Source organism: Pristiophorus japonicus, chromosome 5 (assembly GCF_044704955.1).
Source record: "Pristiophorus japonicus isolate sPriJap1 chromosome 5, sPriJap1.hap1, whole genome shotgun sequence".
NCBI classification, from domain to species: domain Eukaryota; kingdom Metazoa; phylum Chordata; class Chondrichthyes; family Pristiophoridae; genus Pristiophorus; species Pristiophorus japonicus.
In genome coordinates, this window is record NC_091981.1 from 92,168,972 (window position 1) to 92,189,993 (window position 21,022).

Here is a 21,022-nt window from a genome sequence, read left to right on the forward strand (position 1 = left end):
TCCGGGCTCAAAGGCAGCAGCTTCTTCCCATAAGTTGGAATCATTACCGAGTCTCCCACCTCGTATTCAAAGGGACGTACTTTCTTTTCAAAGTACTTTTTAATTTGTTTGCCACCCACGGCCTGCCTGACATACTGGTCAGTGACAACGGGCCATGTTTCACCAGTGCCGAATTTAAAGAATTCATGACTCGCAATGGGATCAAATATGTCACCTCGGCCTCGTTTAAACCAGCCTCTAATGGGCAGGCAGAGCGGGCAGTACAAACAATCAAACAGAGCCTTAAACGAGTCACAGAAGGCTCACTCCAAAGCCGCCTGTCCCGAGTACTGCTCAGCTACCGCACGAGACCCCACTCACTCACAGGGGTGCCCCCGGCTGAACTACTCATGAAAAGGACACTTAAAACTAGACTCTCGCTGGTTCATCCCAACCTGCATGATGAGGTAGCAAGCAGCCGGCAGCAACAAAATGTAAACAATGGTCGCGCCACTGTGTCACGGGAAACTGATCTGAATGACCCTGTGTATGTGCTAAACTATGGACATGGTCCCAAGTGGATCACAGGCACGGTGATAGCTAAAGAAGGGAACAGGGTGTTTGTAGTTAAACTAGACAATGGACAAATTTGCAGAAAGCACCTGGACAAAATGAGGCTGCGGTTCACAGACTGCCCTGAACAACCCACTGCAGACACCAGCATTTCCGAGCCCACAACGCACACCCAAAGGATCAACGACCCCACGTCGTACCAGGAAATCGAACCCATCACGCCCAACAGCCCAGCAAGGTCAGGCTCACCTAGCAGCCCTGCAGGGCAAACAACACGCCAGCCCAGCGAGGGCACAGCCAACACACCAGAACAGACATTTGTACCGAGGCGGTCCACCAGGGAAAGAAAGGCTCCCGACCGCCTCACCTTGTAAATAGTTTTCACTTTGACTTTTGGGGGAGGGGGGCGGGGAGTGATGTTGTGTATCTGTTAAGCATGCACTCCCATGTTCCGCCACCAGGGAGCTCATCCCCTGAAGTCCCAAGGGATCCCAGCATCCCTTGGGAGCATTGTTTATAAGCCGGGCCCTAAGGCCTGTTCCTCTGGAGTGTCTTTTTAAAGACTGAGGTCACTGTTACTTTAACCTCCCTGTGTGCAGTCTCATCTGTGTTAGGAACACCATACCAGCCACTTGAAACTACATGTTTTCATTGTCAGGGGACTCATCCCTGTTAGTGTTAGATGGCCTGTTCTCATGAGCCTCCCCGTCATGGCCTGATATGGGAAGATCCCTGTTGTTCTATGATGTGTGAACCTCATTGCCATTAAGCACATTGGCAGCATGTTAGCCCATTGAGTGGGGTGGTCCGCGCACAATTTTTTTAACATTAACTTGAGGGTCCTGTTCCCCCTTTTGACCCCTCCGGACGACTGGGGGTGGTGAGTATTATGTAATTTGTGTTTTATCCCCAACATTTCCTGCAGGTGGGTAAAAATTTTACCGGTAAAGTGTGACCATTGATCACTGTCCACTTGTACTGGTACTCCCCACCTACAAAACACATGATTCAATAGTGTTTTGGCTGCTGTCTTTGCGGTGTTGGAGCAGCAGGGGAATGCTTCGATCCATTTAGTGAATTGATCCACCACCACTAGGGCATGCTGAAAATTGCCTTGCGCCTGTGGAAGTGGTCCAATGAAATCTATCTGGAGGGGAGTCCATGGCCCTAGAGGTGGGGGTGCGCTTTGAAGCAAGGCTCGGTTAGTGCATGCGGGAGGATTGTATTGCAGGCACAGTAGGCATTGTGCCACGTATTGGTCGATTGTTTCCCTCATGGAAGGCCACCAAGCTGTGGATGCTACCTTGTAGAAGATACCAGGGCTGAATAGTGTACTGCTGTGGGATGGGAGTGAAGGAGAGAAGGCAGTTCCTGACCTATCTCTGGTGGAACACACACCACCGGGCAGGCGTTTGGCTTTCTTTTGAACATCAGCAACTACTCATGAGTCAGGGGCAGTGACTAGTATGGTATTGGGAGCCCAGGCTGTTGGTTGAGGAAGGGGTCTGCCTTCCTCGTGCTAGGCGCTTACAACAGCATACGACCAGTATTGCTGCTGCAGGCATTTTAAATCTAGGTGATCTGTTGGGGAGGCCTTACTATCTCCCCATCAATCACAGCATCCTTGGCTGTCTGCTTGTTCTGTCTGCTCTGGAATTTCCCTCACTATGTGGACCCCTTTCTATGGGCTGCTACCTTTCCCATGAAGCAGGGCTGGGATTGCTGTTTAAGATATGACCAGAACAGGCGTAACCAGGGCCCATGGACCAGGGCCTTACCGTCTATCGTACAATAGTCATTTTTGTGGTATGGGGCAAGGAGAGCATGGTGTTTATAGCATAGACACTATCGGACCAAATATTCATGGGTCTATCTGAGGTTTCCTTCACAGCAGTTAGAAGTGCGGCGATTTCTGCATATTGTGAAGACTATCTGTTGCATCTTCGCTGGATGTTTCTGGCAATACCACAGCATATCCGGTGTGAGGGGATCCCTCAATGTGATATGAGGACCCATCGATGTAGACATCTGGGGCATCCTGTATGGGCTCTTTCTGCACAGCATTGCTCTCAAAGTTAATCAGGGGTAACGGACATTCATGCGGGTCCCCCTCATAGATCAGAAATTGTGGCAGCAAGGTGGTGGCTTTGGAAATGGTATCAATGTCTCTTTCCATAAATTCCAATGTCCATTTGCTGAGGTGCTGCGAGGAAACTAACGAATCTCCAGGTTTCATCAGTAGTTTCAGAGGTGTGTGTCCACTGTGCAGGATTGTAGCCTGTAACCCAGTAATAAAGGTAAAGTGATGTACCGACCAGGAGACGGCCAGTAGATGGCGCTAGCATGCGGTATACGTCTTTTCTGCCCCCTGCAGGATTCAAGATGCATATGCAATGGGCTGCAGTCGATCAGCTCGCATTTGGCACAGAACTGCAGTGAGGCTTTGCTCTGTGGCCCCGACCTCCAAATGGAAGGGCTACGTGGGGTCAGGAGGGATCAGACATGCTGCCTGTATCACTGCAGTTTTAAATTTAGCCACAGACTGGGTGTGGGTATCAGTCCATGCCAGGCATTAGTCGTCACCCTGCAGTTTTATTAAATCATACAGGGGCTTTGCACACTCTGCAAAGCCTGGGATAAAGTTCCTTTGGTACCCCACCAAATCCAAGAATGATCGTAGGGCTGTTTTCGAAGTGGGTAATGGCAGTTGCTGTATTATCTCCACCTGAGAGAGTCGGGGAATGATCTCTCTGGAGAAATGGACACTCCTAGAAAGGTGACCCGTTCTTTTACTAATTGAGCCTTATGGGGATTCATCTTTAGTTCCGCCTGAGCCAACAATGTCAAAAGTTCGTGCAAAAGGGACAGATGCTCCTCCATGCTGTCGGTTTTCAGCAGTAGGTCGTCTACATACTGCAGCAAGCAGGAAGGGCGGGAAAAGTCATTTAGAATTGCAGCCATTCTTTTGTGGAATATCGTGTGGGCATTGTGAAACCCCTGAGGCAAGCATGTTCAGGTATAGCTCTGGTCCTCAAATGTGAATGCAAATTTATACTGGTCTTCCCCTTTAAAAGAATCCATTGGTGATGTCGATGGTCGAGAAGTACTTGGAACCAGCAGGAATTTGAGATAATATGGTAGGAGTTTCTCTTACTACCGGTGAGCTGGTGTTACAGAATTTAACTTTCTGTAATCAATAGTCAGTCGCCAGCTGCTATCAGGCTTTTTAACCGGCCATGCGGGTGAATTGGTCGTGAAAGTGCCTTTCCTAAAAACACCCTGCTCGACTAGGAATTTTATGGTATCTCGGATGTAAGGGTGACCCTCCCTTGGGAAGGGGTACTGTTTAGTGAATGAGTGGGGGGTCCCTCAAAAGATTCCTCGCCTGCCATTTTTCCACAGTCATGCTTGCACTTGGCAAACACCGCCAGGTGTTCCTGAATTAATTTCGCCACAGCTTCATTTTCACTCCCTGAAGCGCCATACTCAGATGGCTTTTTAATAGCAAAAACCGAGTGAGCATCTGAAATTTCTATCACTACTGCCTTATTTGCCAATCCCATCCAAACACAGTCCTGATTATAATCTATCACCGCACCATACTGATCCAACACATCAGTCCCTAAAATTCCCCTTCCGTCAGGGGTGGTCATCAGCATAGGTGCTGGGATCTTTACAGGTGAGGCCTCCCAACTGAAGTTCAGTGGCCTTCCCTGTAGCACGTTAAACCCTTTAAGGGTCATATAACCCTTGCCCACCGCTGCATGGCGTTCAGGGTATGGGGTGTGGATGATGGTAATAGCTGAGTCAGTATCGATAAGCATACTCTGCTGTCTGCCCCCTTTTAAGACAACACGAACTACTGGTCTCCCACTACCATCATGTCGGAACCCCACTTCTGACCAATCTTTGGGGGTCGAATGCTGTCATAGAGTCGATCCTGGAATGGGTCTCTCTAATGAGTGTGCACAGCGATTGTGTGCACCGATAAATAATTTTGCATCCTCCCCGTGGCAATTTGTGTTTGTTCAAGGGTTATCAATTTATCCAATCTTTGATCTGTCCCAGAGGGCTTGGATTCGTCCCTCGGGAGGTATCTATACATTACATCATGTAGTCGGTGCTGGTCTGGGTCTGCTGCAGTCTTTTGCTAAGTGGCCTAACTTCTTACAATTAAAGCACTGTCCCTTCAAGGGGTAGTTTCAAGATCCCTCCAACATTGACACTGGTTTATTTGCAGTGGGTGGTGACTGCCTCCTTAACTGGTCTTTTACCATCTCCCAGGCTATTTGAGCGTTGGACTCTATCTGTCCACTGATTGGTGGGCCTCATGGCTATTCCCAGGGTGGTTTTAACTAAAGGGTGGAGTTGGGTCAGGAACATCGATTTAAATTGTTTCTGATTCTTTCCTACTGTAGCATTTGCGGGTGCCCGGTTCTGCATACGTTGATAGATATCATACAGACGATTACGGAAGGCTCTAGGGGTCACTTCTGGGCGCTGCTTGGTCTGATTAAGCAGAGCCACTGTTCAAGTTTCGTATCCCTAAATGGTTTAGGATCTCGGTCATAAGTATATCGGCCGCTGCGGCAGGCTGGAGGACTGCTTCTGGCAGATTATGTTTTAGGGAAGTGGAACAGGCCAAGAAGAGGACTTGTGTTAACGCTCTCTCCTCCAACTCGGGGTGACCCCTCCTGAAATTTGCCCACCTCCTATTAACTCCAGTGGGTCGTCCCCATCATTAATGGGCCCCAACTCGTGGCTCCACGCCGTAGTGTCAGCGCCAGATATGGGCCGTGAATCGGTATGGTTATTGGTAATGTTGTCTTGCGCATTATGTCGTGAAGAAGCAGTTACTATGGCTACGATTGGCTCTTGTGTCTCCAAGGTATCCCATTCTACACCACTCTCCTTGGGAAGAGGACGGAAGTCAGTATAATCCCCATCAATCTCTGTTATGGCTGCCCGTGTTACTGCGGATACCAGGGCCTGCAGCTCCCCTAACTTACTTTTTAGCCTCGCTATTTTTAGTTGGCACTGGGATTGATCTGCCTCCTTATGTGGCTTCTTAATAACTTCTCTTAACGCACCTCTAGCATCTTCTATCTCTTGCTAGAACCTCAAGTTTTCCAATTTTTTTTTTTTTAAACTCTAATTTGTTTTCATTTGCTTCAACAATGGCTGCGGTGGCATTTAAGTTTGAGAGACTTTGTTGTTGTAGCAGTGAAGCTGCCTGTTCGGCCCCTCTTTCTAATTGCTTAATCCTGTGGTTTAAGTGGCCAATTTCTTGTCTTAAATACTGTATTTCTCCCTCTTTTAACTGCTTCACAAGTTGGAGGCCTCCTTCCTTTTGCTGTTTTATACCTTAAATCTCTCTCTTAACTGAATCTCTCTTACTTGCAATTCTTTCAAATCTTGTATCACTTTGGCGTCTTGCCTCATTAATTCCTCATCTCGCCTGGCACAATAAAAAGCGCTAAATGCCACGAGCCTGTTTGCCCATTTTGATCTCCGCTCTCCCCGATTTACCCTCTCCTGCATAAGTTTCACCATAGAATCATAGAAAATAGGTGCAGGAGTGGGCCATTCAGCCCTTCGAGCCTGCACTGCCATTCAATGAGTTCATGGCTGAACATGCAACTTCATTATCCCATTCCTGCTTTCTCGCCATACCCCTTGATCCCCCTAGTAGTAAGGACTACATCTAACTCGCTTTTTGAATATATTTAGTGAATTGGCCTCAACAACTTTCTGTGGTAGAGAATTCCACAGGTTCACCACTCTCTGGGTGAAGAAGTTTCTCCTCATCTCGGTCCTAAATGGCTTACCCCTTATCCTTAGTCTGTGACCCCTGGTTCTGGACTTCCCCAACATTGGGAACAATGTTCCTGCATCTAACCTGTCTAAACCCGTCAGAATTTTAAACGTTTCTATGAGATCCCCTCTCATTCTTCTGAACTCCAGTGAATACAAGCCCAGTTGATCCAGTCTTTCTTGATATGTCAGTCCCGCCATCCCGGGAATCAGTCTGGTGAACCTTCGCTGCACTCCCTCAATTGCAAGAATGTCCTTCCTTAAGTTAGGAGACTAAAACTGTACACAATACTCCAGGTGTGGCCTCACCAAGGCCCTGTACAACTGTAGTAATACCTCCCTGCCCCTGTACTCAAATCCCCTCGCTATGAAGGCCAACATGCCATTTGCTTTCTTAACTGTCTGCTGTACCTGCATACCATCTCCCCAAATGACGTAGGTCTACCCTCGTGCTGTGCCTGTGCCTTTAACTCTTCTACGTCTTGTATCGGGAGCTTTTTAGATAACTTCTCCTGATAAACTAGCTCAACATTATTTTTAATTGTTGGCTTTCTATCCATGACCAATCCCTTCATCCTGTGTCTTTTGAATATAACTACTGGTGGGTCCCCACTTAAACAGTTCCAACCCAACTCTTAAACAGTTACAACTATCGAGATGACCGTTCTATTTTTAAGACGCAATTATTCCCGATCCATTTAATTGTTTCAATTATAGTTGCAACACAGGTTAGAATCGCAACTCCTGAGATTTCCAATTGTTCAAAAGAATCATCAAAAAGCTGTCTCTCCAGTTGCCCGCATTCTCCACTAATTTGGAGCTGGAGGGCCGGGCCCCTGCAATATCGTGGGCCACCCCGACCTGCGAGAGGAAACCACCGCAGGTCGGGAGTATAAGAGCATAAGCATGCCACTGCAGCTTCCCGCTTGAGCCGACACAAATGTGCGACGGCTTTGAGGTGGACGACTGGGTGATGTCATCAGGACACAGGTCACCGTTTGGAGCGTGGGCAGAAGCATCGGCAGGGCCCTGGTACAGTGGAGGAGTGGGAAAGTCATGGCGAACTTGCGACGAGTGATCGGGATGGAGGAGTGATGAGGGATCGTGGCGGAGGAGCGGCAAATGTTTGTGGCCGAGGTGCGGCGAATGAGGGTACGGGGCCCAGAAGAGCCGAGGACCCAGGGGCAGCACAGGCCAGTCCACACTGCGATATGTGTGTGCACTCAGTCCGTGCAGCAGAGCAGGTCTCCAGTTGTCCTGGTTAACCCTTATCACTGGATAAAGGCCTAGCTCTGTCAAGCCCGTGTGGTGGCTGATGGGCAACGGTCACTGCATGTTTAAAAAAAATCTACGCACAGGCATCTTCCACCTCCTCAATTGGAGTTCAGGACTGGAACATCGGGTCCTTCATTGAAACATCTGTGAACTCGTGTGGAAGCAAGTCATCCTTGTTCGAGGGACCGCCTATGACCACCAATTTCATAGGAGGCCCATCCGTTGGCGGGAGATCGAGGAGCGTCGGAGAGGAGGCCAGCTGGTATAGCTGCAGCAGGGGGGCAAAAAAGTAGAAAAAAATCGAAAGGTGACGTCACAGCCAAGGGGGTAAATGATTGGCTGGTGATTAGTAAGTAGTTTTTCATTTTCTTTATCAGTAAGTAACCCTTTAGCATTGTTGCTCCAAATTAAGTTTATCTAAGGGTTAAGTCATGGGAGGAGAGCTTTGGACACGTGTTATGCTCCTCCTGTACTTTGTGGGAAGTCAGGGGCGCTTCCAGTGTCCCTGACGATTATGTGTGCGGGAAGTGCATCCGCCTACAGCTCCTGATGGACCGCATTGCAGCACTGGAGCTACGGGTGGATTTACTCTGGAGCATCCATGATGCTGAGAATGACATGAATAGCACGTTTAGTGAGTTGGTCTTACCACAGGTAAAGGGTACACAGCCAGATAGGGAATGAGTGACCAACAGGAAGAGCAGTGCAAGGAAGGTAGTGCAGAGGTCCCCTGCGGTTATCCCCCTGCAAAACAGATACACTGCTTTGGGTACTGTTGGGGGAGATGACTCATCAGGGGAGAGCAGCAGCAGCCAAGTTCATGGCACCGTGGGTGGCTCTGCTGCACAGGAGGGCAGGAAAAAGAGTGGGAGAGCTGTAGTGATAGGGGATTCGATTGTAAGGGGAATAGATAGATGTTTCTGCAGCCGCAACTGAGACTCCAGGATGGTATGTTGCCTCTCTGGTGCAAGGGTCAAGGATGTCTCGGAGCGGGTGCAGGGGATTCTGAAAAGGGAGGGTGAACAGCCAGTTGTCGTGCTGCATATAGGTACCAATGATATAGGTAAAAAAGACGGGATGACATCCTACGAGACGAATTTAGGGAGCTAGGAGCTAAATTTAAAAAGTAGGTCCTCAAAAGTAGTAATCTCAGGATTGCTACCAGTATCACATGCTAGTCAGAGTAGGAATCGCAGGATAGCTAAGATGAATACATGGCTTGAGGAGTGGTGCAGAAGGGAGGGATTCAAATTCCTGGTATCATTGGAATCGGTTCTGGGGGAGGTGGGACCAGTACAAACAGGATGGTCTGCACCTGGGCAGGACAGGAACCAATGTCCTAAGGGGAGTATTTGCTCGTGCTGTTGGAGATGAGTTAAACTAATATGGCAGGGGGATGGGAACCTACGCAGGGAGACAGAGGGAAGTAGAATGGGGGCAGAAGCAAAAGATAGAAAGAAAAAAAGTAAAAGTGGAGCACAGAGAAACCTAAGGCAAAAAGGGCCACATTACAGCAAAATTCTAAAAGGGCAAAGTGTGTTAGAAAGACAAGCCTGAAGGCTCTGTGCCTCAATGTGAGAATTATTTGGATTAAGGTGGACGAATTAACTGCGCAGATAGCAGTTAATGGGTATGATGTAATTGGCATCACGGAGAATGGGGGCAGAAGCAAAAGATAGAAGAAAAGTAAAAGTGGAGGACAGAGAAACCTAAGGTAAAAAGCAAAAAGGGCCACATTACAGCAAAATTCTAAAGGGGCAAACTGTGTTAGAAAGACAAGCCTGAAGGCTCTGTGTCTCAATGCGAGGAGTATTCGGAATAAGGTGGACGAATTAACTGCGCAGATAGCAGTTAACGGGTATGATGTAATTGCCATCACGGAGACATGGCTCCAGAGTGACCAAGGCTGGGAACTCAACATCCAGGGGTATTCAACATTCAGGAAGGATAGACAGAAAGGAAAAGGAGGCGGGGTGGCATTGCTGGTTAAAGAGGAAATTAATGCAATAGTAAGAAAGGACATTAGCTTGGATGATGTGGAATCGGTATGGGTGGAGCTACGGAATACCTAATGGCAGAAAACGCTGGTGGGAATTGTGTACAGACCACCAAACAGTAGTAGTAAGGTTGGGGACAGCATCAAACAAGAAATTATGGATGCGTGCAATAAAGGTACCGCAGTTATCATGGGTGACTTTAATCCAAATATTGATTGGGCTAACCAAACTGGTAGCAATGCGGTGGAGGAAGATTTCCTGGAGTGTATTCGAGATGGTTTTCTAAACCAATATGTCGAGGAACCAATTAGAGAGCTGGCCATCCTAGACTGGGTGATGTGTAATGAGAAAGGACTAATTAGCAATCTTGTTGAGCGAGGCCCCTTGGGGAAGAATGACCATAACATGGTAGAATTCTTTATTAAGGTGGAGAGTGACACAGTTAATTCAGAAACTAGGGTCCTGAACTTAAGGAAAGGTAACTTCGATGGTTTGAGGTGTGAATTGACTAGAATAGACCGGCAAATGATACTTAAAGGGTTGACAGTGGATAGACAATGGCAAACATTTAAAGATCACATGGATGAACTTCAGCAATTGTACATCCCTGTCTGGAGTAAAAATAAAACGGGGAAGGTGGCTCAACCATGGCTAACGAGGGAAATTAAGGATAGTGTTAAATCCAAGGAAGAGGCATATAAATTGGCCAGAAAAAGCAGCAAACCTGAGGACTGGGAGAAATTTAGAATTCAGCAGAGGAGGATAAAGGGTTTAATTAGGAGGGGGGAAATAAAGTATGAGAAGAAGCTTGCCAGGAACATAAAAACTGACTGCAAAAGCTTCTATAGATATGTGAAGAGTAAAAGATTAGTGAAGACAAATGTAGGTCCCTTGCAGTCAGATTCAGGTGAATTTATAATGGGGTACAAATAAATGGCAGGCCAGTTGAACAAATACTTTGGTTCTGTCTTCACGAAGGAAGACAAAAATAACCTTCCGGAAGTACTAGGGGACCGAGGGTCTAGTGAGAAGGAGGAACTGAAGGATATCCTTATTAAGCAGGAAATTTTGTTTGGGAAATTGATGGGATTGAAGGCTGATAAATCTCTGGGGCCTGATGGTCTGCATCCCAGAGTACTTAAGGAAGTGGCCCTAGAAATAGTGGATGCATTGGTGATCATTTTCCAACAGTCTATCGAATCTGGATCAGTTCCTATGGACTGGAGGGTAGCTAATGTAACACTACTTTTTAAAAAAGGAGGGAGAGAGAAAACAGTTAATTATAGGCTGGTTAGCCTGACATCAGTAATGGGGAAAATGTTGGAATCAATTATTAAGGATGAAATAGCAGCGCATTTGGAAAGTAGTGACAGGATCAGTCCAAGTCAGCATGGATTTATGAAGGGGAAATCATGCTTGACAAATCTTCTGGAATTTTTTGAAGATGTAACTAGTAGAGTGGACAAGGGAGAACCAGTGGATGTAGTGTATTTGGACTTTCAAAATGCTTTTGACAAGGTCCCACACAAGAGATCGGAATGCAAAATCAAAGCACATGGTATTGGGGGTAATATACTGACGTGGATAGAGAACTGGTTGGCAAACAGGAAGCAGAGAGTCGGGATAAACGGGTCCTTTTCAGAATGGCGGGCAGTGACTAGTGGAGTGCCGCAGGGCTCAGTGCTGGGACCCCAGCTCTTTACAATATATATCAATGATTTAGATGAAGGAATTGAATGCAATATCTCCAAGTTTGCAGATGACACTAAACTGGTTGGCGGTGTGAGCTGAGAGGGGGATGCTAAAAGGCTGCAGGGTGACTTGGACAGGTTAGGTGAGTGGGAAAATACATGGCAAATGCAGTATAATGTGGATAAATGTGAGGTTCTCTACTTTGGGGGCAAAAACACGAAGACAGAATATTATCTGAATGGCGGCAGATTAGGAAAAGGGGAGGTGCAACGAGACCTGGGTGTCATGGTTCATCAGTCATTGAAAGTTGGCATACAGGTACAGCAGGCGATGAAGAAGGCCATTGGTATGTTGGCCTTCATAGCTAGGGGATTTGAGTATAGGAGCAGGGGAGGTATTACTGCAGTTGTACAGGGCCTTGGTGAGGCCTCACCTGGAATATTGTGTTCAGTTTTGGTCTCCTAATCTGAGGAAGGATGTTTTTGCGATTGTGGGAGTGCAGCGAAGGTTCACCAGACTGATTCCAGGGATGGCTGGACTGACATATGAGGAGAGACTGGATGAACTGGGCTTTTATTCACTGGAGTTTTGAAGGATGAGAGGGGATCTCATAGAAACATATAAGATTCTGACGGGGTTAGACAGGTTAGATGTGGGTAGAATGTTCCCGATGTTGGGGAAGTCCAGAACCAGGGGACACGATCTTAGGATAACGGGGTAGGCCATTTAACACTGAGATGAGGAGAAACTTCTTCACTCAGAGAATTGTTTACCTGTGGAATTCCCTGCCGCAGAGAGTTGTTGATGCCAGTTCATTGGATATATTCAAGAGGGAGTTCGATGTGGCCCTTATGGTGAAGGGGATCAAGGGGTATGGAGAAAAAGCAGGAAAGGGATACTGAGGGAATGATCAGCAATGATCTTATTGAATGGTGATGCAGGTTCGAAGGGCCGAATGGCCTACTCCTGCACCTATTTTCTATGTTTCTACTTTATAAGATTTCTAAATTTCTCTGGACTTACATTTGACAGTGGGACGATTCTTTCAAAACAATTGGCGCAGTTTATTAAAAATATACACTCATGCACATTATCAGCAGTGATCATTTATCTTATAACAGCTACAATGAAGTTATAATAACAAGCAATTACTTCTCTTTGGCTGGCTGGTTTGAACACACGGTTTGTCGTTTCAGTTGGTCTTAGAAGTAATATCTCGTGCCGTGTGTTCCCAAGTGAGAGAACGAAAAGTTGTGCAGGGTCCTTTATACTCCTAAAGTTCATTGTTCCTCAGAAAGCCTCACGATTGGACCTTGGTTCCAGGGCAGTTCCTTATTGGCTGTCCTCACATATGTGGCTGTTTGGACTAGCCCACCCACCTCTTGATTAGATTAAGCTAAAATGTCTTTCCAATTAAAACAAAGGACAAAAGCCGTGTGTCATCTATGTGGGCTTTCATTTTGGTTCCTTTTGTTTCAACACAGATGGGCCTTCCTGTACAATCTACACTTTTAACATTTATACATACACAGAATCAATGCACAAAACACTTTTATTCTTGCACGCTGCACTTCTGCTCGCTGCCAGCAGGTCCCACGGTGGCTGCCATTTTCAGCTGGGCAGCGCAGCGCTGCCGATGTCCACACTCGTGAAAATTATGTCGCTTATGCAGATCATGACGTCAGTAAGTGTGCAACGTTCATATGATGCCTGATGTGCCATTTTCAACTTTGCCACTCCACTTTCGGCATGCCTTAACTGTGACCAGCTGAACAAGCATTGACGAGGAGGTTCCAACAGCAGTATTTAAAGGGATCATCAGCAACAACTTGCATCTGACCTCCTCCTTCAGTGTGACTGGCTCTGTTGAACTTTCTGCAACTGCAGCAGCTTTATAAACTCCTTTCAAGGCCCTATGGTCATGGGGAGTGTTGCGGCGAGTGGAGAATGCCTTCATTCTTATTTAAAGGCTTTGGCTCTCAGCACTTGCTCACAGTCATGGGGGCTGCACTGGCAGTTCCCTCACGCTTGACTATCTTGGGAGAGGGAGCAGAGTCAGTGAAGAAGAGAAGAAGATGTGCACAGAGGGAGCTCAACAAGAGGCCTTACCCACCTAAGCTCTTCAGAGAGCAGTTCTCCTATATCCTTAAGTGAGGAACAGTGTATTAGGAGGCTCCGCTTCACCAAGGAGATGGCCACAGAATGCTGCCATGTCCTGCAACCAGACCTCCAGCCTCCAAGTAGAGCGACCATGGCTCTCCTAGTGGCCCTCAATTTCTTTGCCAGCGGATCCTTCCAGTCTGCAGCAGGAGACATAGCTAACATCTCCCAGTTCACCGTCAATTACTGCATCCAGGTGGTCACAGAGGCTCTCAACACCAGGAGAAGGGACTACATTTTCTTCTCTTTGAGCAGAGAAGCAGGAGGAGCGTACATGTGACTTTGCCAGGGTAGTGAGCTTCCCCATTGTGCAGTGTGTTATTGACTGCATACACTTGCTATGCGGTGCCCACAAAGTCATTCCTGAGATGTTCCATAACCACAAAGGCTACCACTCAATGTGCAGTTGTCGTGCGACCACGGCCAGTGCTTCCTGATGGTCAATGTCTTCATCCTGCATCAGTCTGGTGTACGAGCAATCTCCAGATGTGGCTGATGAGGATGTGGTGAACAACGGGGGTCTCGGTTTCATTCACTGGAATCTGAGTCTGATGAGGCGTTCCTAAGGGGCATTTGTAGCCTGCCTCCTCCCTTCCTCCTCATCAAACCCAAGGATGACTGCTCGGAGAAAAGGGCTATCTGCTCTGCACCTAGCTGGTGACTCCCCTCCTCAACCCCACCATTCATGCTGAGTATTCATATAATGAGAGCCATGCTGCCACCAGGATCATCGTTGAGCAGACCATCGGGCTACTGAAGCAATGGTTCCGCTGCCTTGACCGCTCGGGAGTAGCCTTCTTGTACTCGGCGGAGCCGGTGTCCCATTTTGTGATGGTCTGCTGCATGCATCACAATTTGGCCATAATGAGGGCCTTGTCAGTAGGGATTGCAGGAGAAGGAAGAGGAAGGGAGGAGGCAGGTTGCAAAAGCCCCTTAGGAAGGCCTCATCGGACTCCGATTCCAGTGAATGAAACAGAGATCCCCGTCGTTCACCACATCCTCATCAATCGCATCCCCATCATACCATCCCTCTATCACGGAATATCACAACGTGCTTCTGGGCACAAAGCTGAAATGAGAGCCATCACAAAACAAAGCTTCCAAACAAAGTTATTAAATTTAATCAAGAATCAATTCACACACACTATATCAACTAATCACCCTTGTGCAATCCCTTAGTGCCTGTTGTCTTGCTCAAGTGCTTCCTCAGTGGCTGCAGCATGGCTGGTGGAAGGCTACTGAGTTTCCAATGGAGGGGCGGGGTGGTGATGGTGCGGTATTTCGGATGGCCTTGCAAGACAACTTTAAACAGCTCTGGACCTAGAAGGCCCGGCCTTAGACGGCACTTGGGCATGAGCGGCAGCAGTCTGGGCTAGCTGGCTGAAGGGCAGCGGCAAGGGCAATGATGGAGTTGCAGTGGTGGGAGTAGGAGTGCTGTCGTTATGAGAGAGGATAGTAGGGTCCTGCTCGACCAATCTACTGCCATTCCTCTGGAGCGACGCCTCTGCATTCCTAACAATCTGGTTGAGGACACATTGCTGGTCTGCTGCAACACCCTAAGACATTGGATCACTTCCGCCTGTGCCTCAGTGGCAGCCGTGACATCACCCATCACACGTAGCATCATGCCTGGGTCGACACAGTCTCTCTGGGAAATTTTCATCTTTTCCAACCTGTAAATCATGTGCTTCAAGCTCTGTGCAATGGTGGGGCCGGACTCCTCCATGCTCCTTGACATTTGTAAGAGGATCTTTGGAAATTCGGTGTGCATGCCCATCACTCTTCTTCTGAAGGCCACCCATCGAGGTCATCATCGGAGTAGTGTGCAGCAGAACTCGCGCATGAACTCTCCCTTTGGGGAGTTGGTTTCTGAGCTATCCATGCCCCCTGGCCTTGCTGCAGCCCACTCAATCCCAGTGCAGATCCTGCATCTGCACTACCCTTTAAATTACACGCAGTGCCAGTTTCTGTACTGGTGTCTACGAGTGTTCGTGGTTATCTAAAAGGCGCAAGTGTTGGGTTGTGGTGAGGGGGTTGGCGGGGGAGAGCAAGATATGCCTGCATACAGTATTTGTAGCTTGTAAGTGAGAAAAGATTGTGGGATGAGGGGGAAGTGGGATGTGAGAGGATTAGGAATGACCATAGCGTTATTGTCCCCAAGGGCTTCAACTTCACCCATTGTCCCGTCCAATGATTTCGAGCAATCTCTCCTATAGTTGGCTCAAGGCCTGTATCACGGCTTCCCCGCCCCCCCCCCACGCCCCCTCTGACTGTCACTGCTCCTGGCAATTGTGCATGACCTTAGCCTACAAGGGGAAGGGAACTGTGTGAGTGTTTATGGTGCAATATGTTTGGGTGATGTGCCTGCCATAGTCAAATAGTTGTCTGTGTGTGCATAGTGTGAGATGTGGGTGTGAGTGTTTCTGCAGTGGTAAGGTTGTGAGGGTGAAGTGAAGCTCCGATTGTGAGAGCTGAGTGGTGATAGGTAGAGATTGTTGGTATGTGAGTGATGGGGATGTTTGATTATGGGTGCACTGAGCAGTGTGTGAGGCTTGTGGTGCAGATGGCGGGATATTTGCTGAAGCCTTCACTCGCCCTGACCTGCCGTGTGAGGTCATTAAACTTCTTGCGGCATTGGATGGAGGACCTGGGGACCAAAACTGTTGGCCGTCACATAATCGGATATCTCCTGCCACAGCCTTCTGGATGTATGGGCCAATGGCTTCCTGCCAGCTTGTGGGAAGAGGACCGCCTGCCTCCTCTTCATAGCCACCACCAGTGCCTTCACAGCCACGTCTGACAATCGTCTTGCTCAATCCCTGTTCTGAGGCTCAGCCATCTCTTTGGAGTAGTTCCTGCCTCCAAGAGGAGTTCCAAGTGGAATGATAGTGAGGTCCTGTTGCATCAATGCACCTCCCCTTTAAGTACTGGATAAAGCCTGGACCAAACATGACTGGGAAGTAGACTGTATCCAATATTGGTCCACCTGTTGAGCAATAAGCCAATGAGCTGTGGTTTTAGTGCTGAGATTAGCACTATAATGAGGATTAAGCTTAAATTTTGCGTCCGACCTAGACTAATTTGACCTGATGCAGTTTAATGGCGCTGGGCCATGACACTGACCGTTTTCGGGCGGTATCCAATTTCTAGGCCAATACTTCAGTTTCGAATTGTGTACTTTTTTATGGTGAACTTTTGTTGTTGGTAGCAATGGGAATGACTTTTCTTGCTGCTAAAAGCAGGAACTGTGCAAAACTGGGTTTTGAGGATCTTGTGCCCTATTAACAGCAGACTCAGTAGCCATGAGCCAGATCAGGTGATAAGGTCAATTATAGCTCCACTGGCCTCAAACACTTCAATGCTTAAGGGCAGGAGCAAGGACAGGATGAAAATTAGTTTCCCAACCCTCCTGTTTTTGGCAGGAGTCTACCGGAATGGGCGATTGGTCTCACGAGCACTGCTGCTGGCAACTCTGGAGAAACAGCACTCTGGCAACCAACTTGCCTGTCAGATCACTACAGGTCTTCCCACTATTTGGAATATGCCGCTGCCTTACTGCTTGTGAGGATAGCGGCATCGGGGCTAATGAAAATCATCTGGTGAGTCCTGAGACCGAGAGAAACAAAAACTGGGAGGGAGAGAGAGAGAGAGAGAGAAAAAGGGAGGGAGGGAGAGAGAAATACAAACTGCGAGGGAGAGGAAGAGAGAGAAACAAAAACTGTGAGGGGAAGGGAAAGAGAGAAACTGGGGGATAGGGAGAGAGAAACACAAACTGTAGAGAGGGTGAGTTCATGTCGGCCTGTTGTATAATGTGGTGTCCTAGGTCTTGTTCTCTTGAATTGCATTTTTTTTATTTCAAAATATACTTTATTCATATACAAATTTGTACTTTACATTCAAAAGCTGTTCAGTACATTTAGCAATCCCATACACTACATTTGGGTGCTTACGGCAGTTCCGTTCCATACATTTCCTTGCTTTTCAGTTCAAGTACAATTCGGTACAATACGGGATACATTGTAGTACATTCAACAAATGACATTACACATGTCACTATACAGTATACGGAATGGGTGATGGTACATTTACATTTTTCTTTTCACGTGCATTATGAAACAGACCTTGCATTGTACATGGCACTACATAGGTATTTACAGATCATAGTGCTCCATGTACATAGTGTTCTCTTGATTTTTTTTTTTGTGAAATTCGTAGCCAATCGTTCCAATTCTTTGTCAAATCACAAACGCCAGAGGTCACCTTGCACACGCCAAGGATCACTCTGCGCCAATGCTCTTAGCCAAAAGGCCTAGAGCCACTGCACCGTTCCTGGAAGTACTGCAATACCAGGTTCGTGCCATGGAGGTGGGATGGGTCAGGTCCCCCACACACCTCCATGGAGGTGGATGGGTCAAGCCACCCCACCCACCTCCTGTTTCCAAAAAAGCAAGCATATACCTTCCTGATCCAGGGAGAACCACCCGGAGGTCATGGTGGCTACTCCCCTGTCAGGTCAGTTACGCATGATCTTAGCCAAAAGGCCGAGAAGTGCTCCATGTACATAGTGTTCTCTTGAATTGCATAGGTTTTCTGTGCTTTCTGCTACCATGGAGTACAGAACAATGTGCTCACAATTGTTCAGTACAATGGATGGGCAATCCCAATAGAGCCATTTGTGCTGGATTGTGGGGGTGGAAAATAATCCTGGATGTCGTGTCTGATTTGTAAGTAGTAAGAAAATACTGTTGTGCACTATGAAATTTGTTGTCAGATTACACTACCATTGACATTTTTTATACTGTACATCTGTAGACATGGTACATATGCAAATTAGGTTGCACTGATGCACAGCAAGTTGAATAACAAAAACTGATGTATAGCTTCAAAACAGCTGTCACAGCCCTTGAATAACTCTGAATATAAACCTATGACATGTGAAAACAAGTAATCACAATAAAAATGCAGTGGAACACAGACTCAAGCTATAGGTATATCGAACATTCATTCGCTCATATTCAAAAGGAAAAAAAACAGAAGTAGTTGAAAACTTAAAGGGCAGTACAAGTGTTGAAGACACATGGCTTATTTTATAGCATATCCGTGAGAAAATTTTAATTTTCAATACTTAATTTGGTGCTGAAATTTTCAGTACTTTGCAATGACTATGCGTGTAGCATTTGATTTCTTTTAAAAGGAAGTGACATTTGCTCAGTATTGTGGAAAAGTACTCTCCATTTCTCACTTAGGATTTAATTATTTTCCTTCATGTACTTTAAAACTTCTTTCTCCCAGTAGCATGAAGATAATCTAAGCCTGAAGATCCATGAACTTGACATCCTGGTGTCAGTGATGGCATGTGCCAGCCTTTGCCCTGTGATGCTGACCCTGCCAAAGTATGTGAGGTCAATGGGAAGCCATCTAATCTTAACATTATGGGAGGGCACCAGCACCACTAGGGGTGAGTCTTAGGCACATGCCAGAGGAGACGGTTTGCAAAATGCAGAGAAAAGTACTCCCCCCGCCCCAGGAAATATCATTCATGTACCTCAGTGGCTTCCTTTTATAAGGAGGCTGAAAACTGATAGCTTTATTTTTTTAATTTTGGGGGTTTCAGATCATGCCCAGACGCGTCCCACTTCTGAAATGTATTGCGATTCAGCATTGAAGTCAGAAGTAATTTTATCCTGGAATGGATATAATTACTAATATATCCCCTTGCAGTACATTCTCTTGCCTCCCTTTTTAATCCAATTGAAGTCCTGATGAGTTCATTCAACATCAAAAAGCGTAAAACACCCATGCCCCAACTGTGAATATACCACAATCAATTGAAATATTTAAAAAATTCAAGCCAACAAGCTGTTTGTCATAACTTGTAGGTATTTCACACCATATTTCACCAGCTACAGTGAAAACATTGTGGCTTTTTCATGGGCCCAGGAGATCCTTCTTAACACTATCTGTTGTGAAAAAGCCTGTCATCAATGCAGAATTTGTTTTCGATTCTGTACATAAAGTTTATTTTTATTGTTGTGCAAGGGAAACAAAAAGACATGTTGAGAGAACTGGACAAACACAAGAACTGATGTTATAAACATAATACTACAAAAGGCCAACATGGTTTATTTTCACTGTCCCAATGATGTTCATTTTTTCTGAGGTTAATACAAGTACAGACTGTATAAACACAGGTTTAATGCATTCTAACCACAGGTTACAATCGGATAAGAGTGAGACAGAGGCAGGTGCCTGGAGAAATACAAAAGGCCAGTAAAACACAAAGTGCTCCAATACACTGTTGTCACAGGTTCTATGTTAATCAGTGCTCATTGTTGCCTCAGGCTGGTGTATTCTGTGCAGCTTCAATACCATGAGGCTACTCAGCACTCTTGGTCATACCAGGTACGTGTGATGTGAAGGAAATTGTCAGTCAGTTCTGAGGATTTATTGATCATTTTCCAGAGCTCTAATACTAACTTATTTTGAATTGATACAAAGTGGATAGGAGTCCGGTAACTGTCCGAGACTGATGCTGTGTAGTTAACATTAACTAGAGTCATATTGTAGGCATGGATAGAAGAGATGTTAAATACAGATCCATACCTGACAATTCCTATTCATGTATTAGTTGGCAATATAATGTTTCTGTGGTTGGCTCACTCACATTCCAAAAAGTATGATAATTAACCTGTATGCATGTGCGAAAGAGGCAAATTACAATACATGAAATTGGCCTGGTTTGCGCCTCCCATTAGCATCTACGGAGGGCGGTAACGGGGCGCTAAGGGATTACCGACTGGGCACGGCAAAATTACCGACGTCTGCGAACTTTCCTGCTGGTTTTGCGCTGGCGCTAACACTTACCGTCTCGCTCTGTAGCGCCCCATAGATTGTGGCATTACCACCCTGGATCCACTGTCGCGTACCAGCCTCTGCAACATCGCCAGGTGTCAACATCAGTTGCAGACGGCGTTGTCACCTCAGCTGGCTGCTTGGGGAGCGCTATTTAAAGACAGTGGTGGTCAGGTAGAACAACATTTATTAATTTCCCAGTGATTCGTTAGTCCTGCACTCTCAAGAGTGCTTGGGGCTGATATGCACCTAGTGCAAGTCCCACAGACATATGATGAAGATTGAATGAAACCAACATCTCTTTAAGTGAGGGCAGAAGCCTCTAAAGACGGCAGCGCTGCGCAGAACATTGCTCAGCACTCTGCCGCTACTGGCCTTCTCACTCCCTTTAGCACGCTAAGGGAAGTGATGGCGCTTGATTTAGCGCTCCACTTCCCTCTTGGAGCGCTAAAGTGGAAGTTCTTGTCAGCTGCAAATCTTTTTCGCCTGGTGAAACCTTTGCAGGAGCACAAAAGTTATCGTCCCAAACAGGTCGCTATGCAATTTCTAGCCCATTGTTGGAGCCAGAGGTAGAAACTTCATTTTACAACCACTATGTGAATGGAGCAAGGTGGGGGGCAGCAATGTGGGTCCACTCAAAAAGCAGACAGTCGGCAACTAGTCACTGATCTGGGAGCGCT

The 21,022-nt window shown here is 46.8% G+C and overlaps 1 protein-coding gene and 1 pseudogene across 1 annotated transcript in view; one reads left to right on the forward strand and one right to left on the reverse strand.

Moving 5' to 3' along the window:
- Positions 1-21,022, forward strand: part of LOC139264391 (A disintegrin and metalloproteinase with thrombospondin motifs 16) — a 469,636-nt gene that overhangs the window by 55,422 nt on the left and 393,192 nt on the right. The window lies entirely within an intron of this gene.
- On the reverse strand, positions 17,804-18,043 carry LOC139264898 (U2 spliceosomal RNA; annotated as a pseudogene).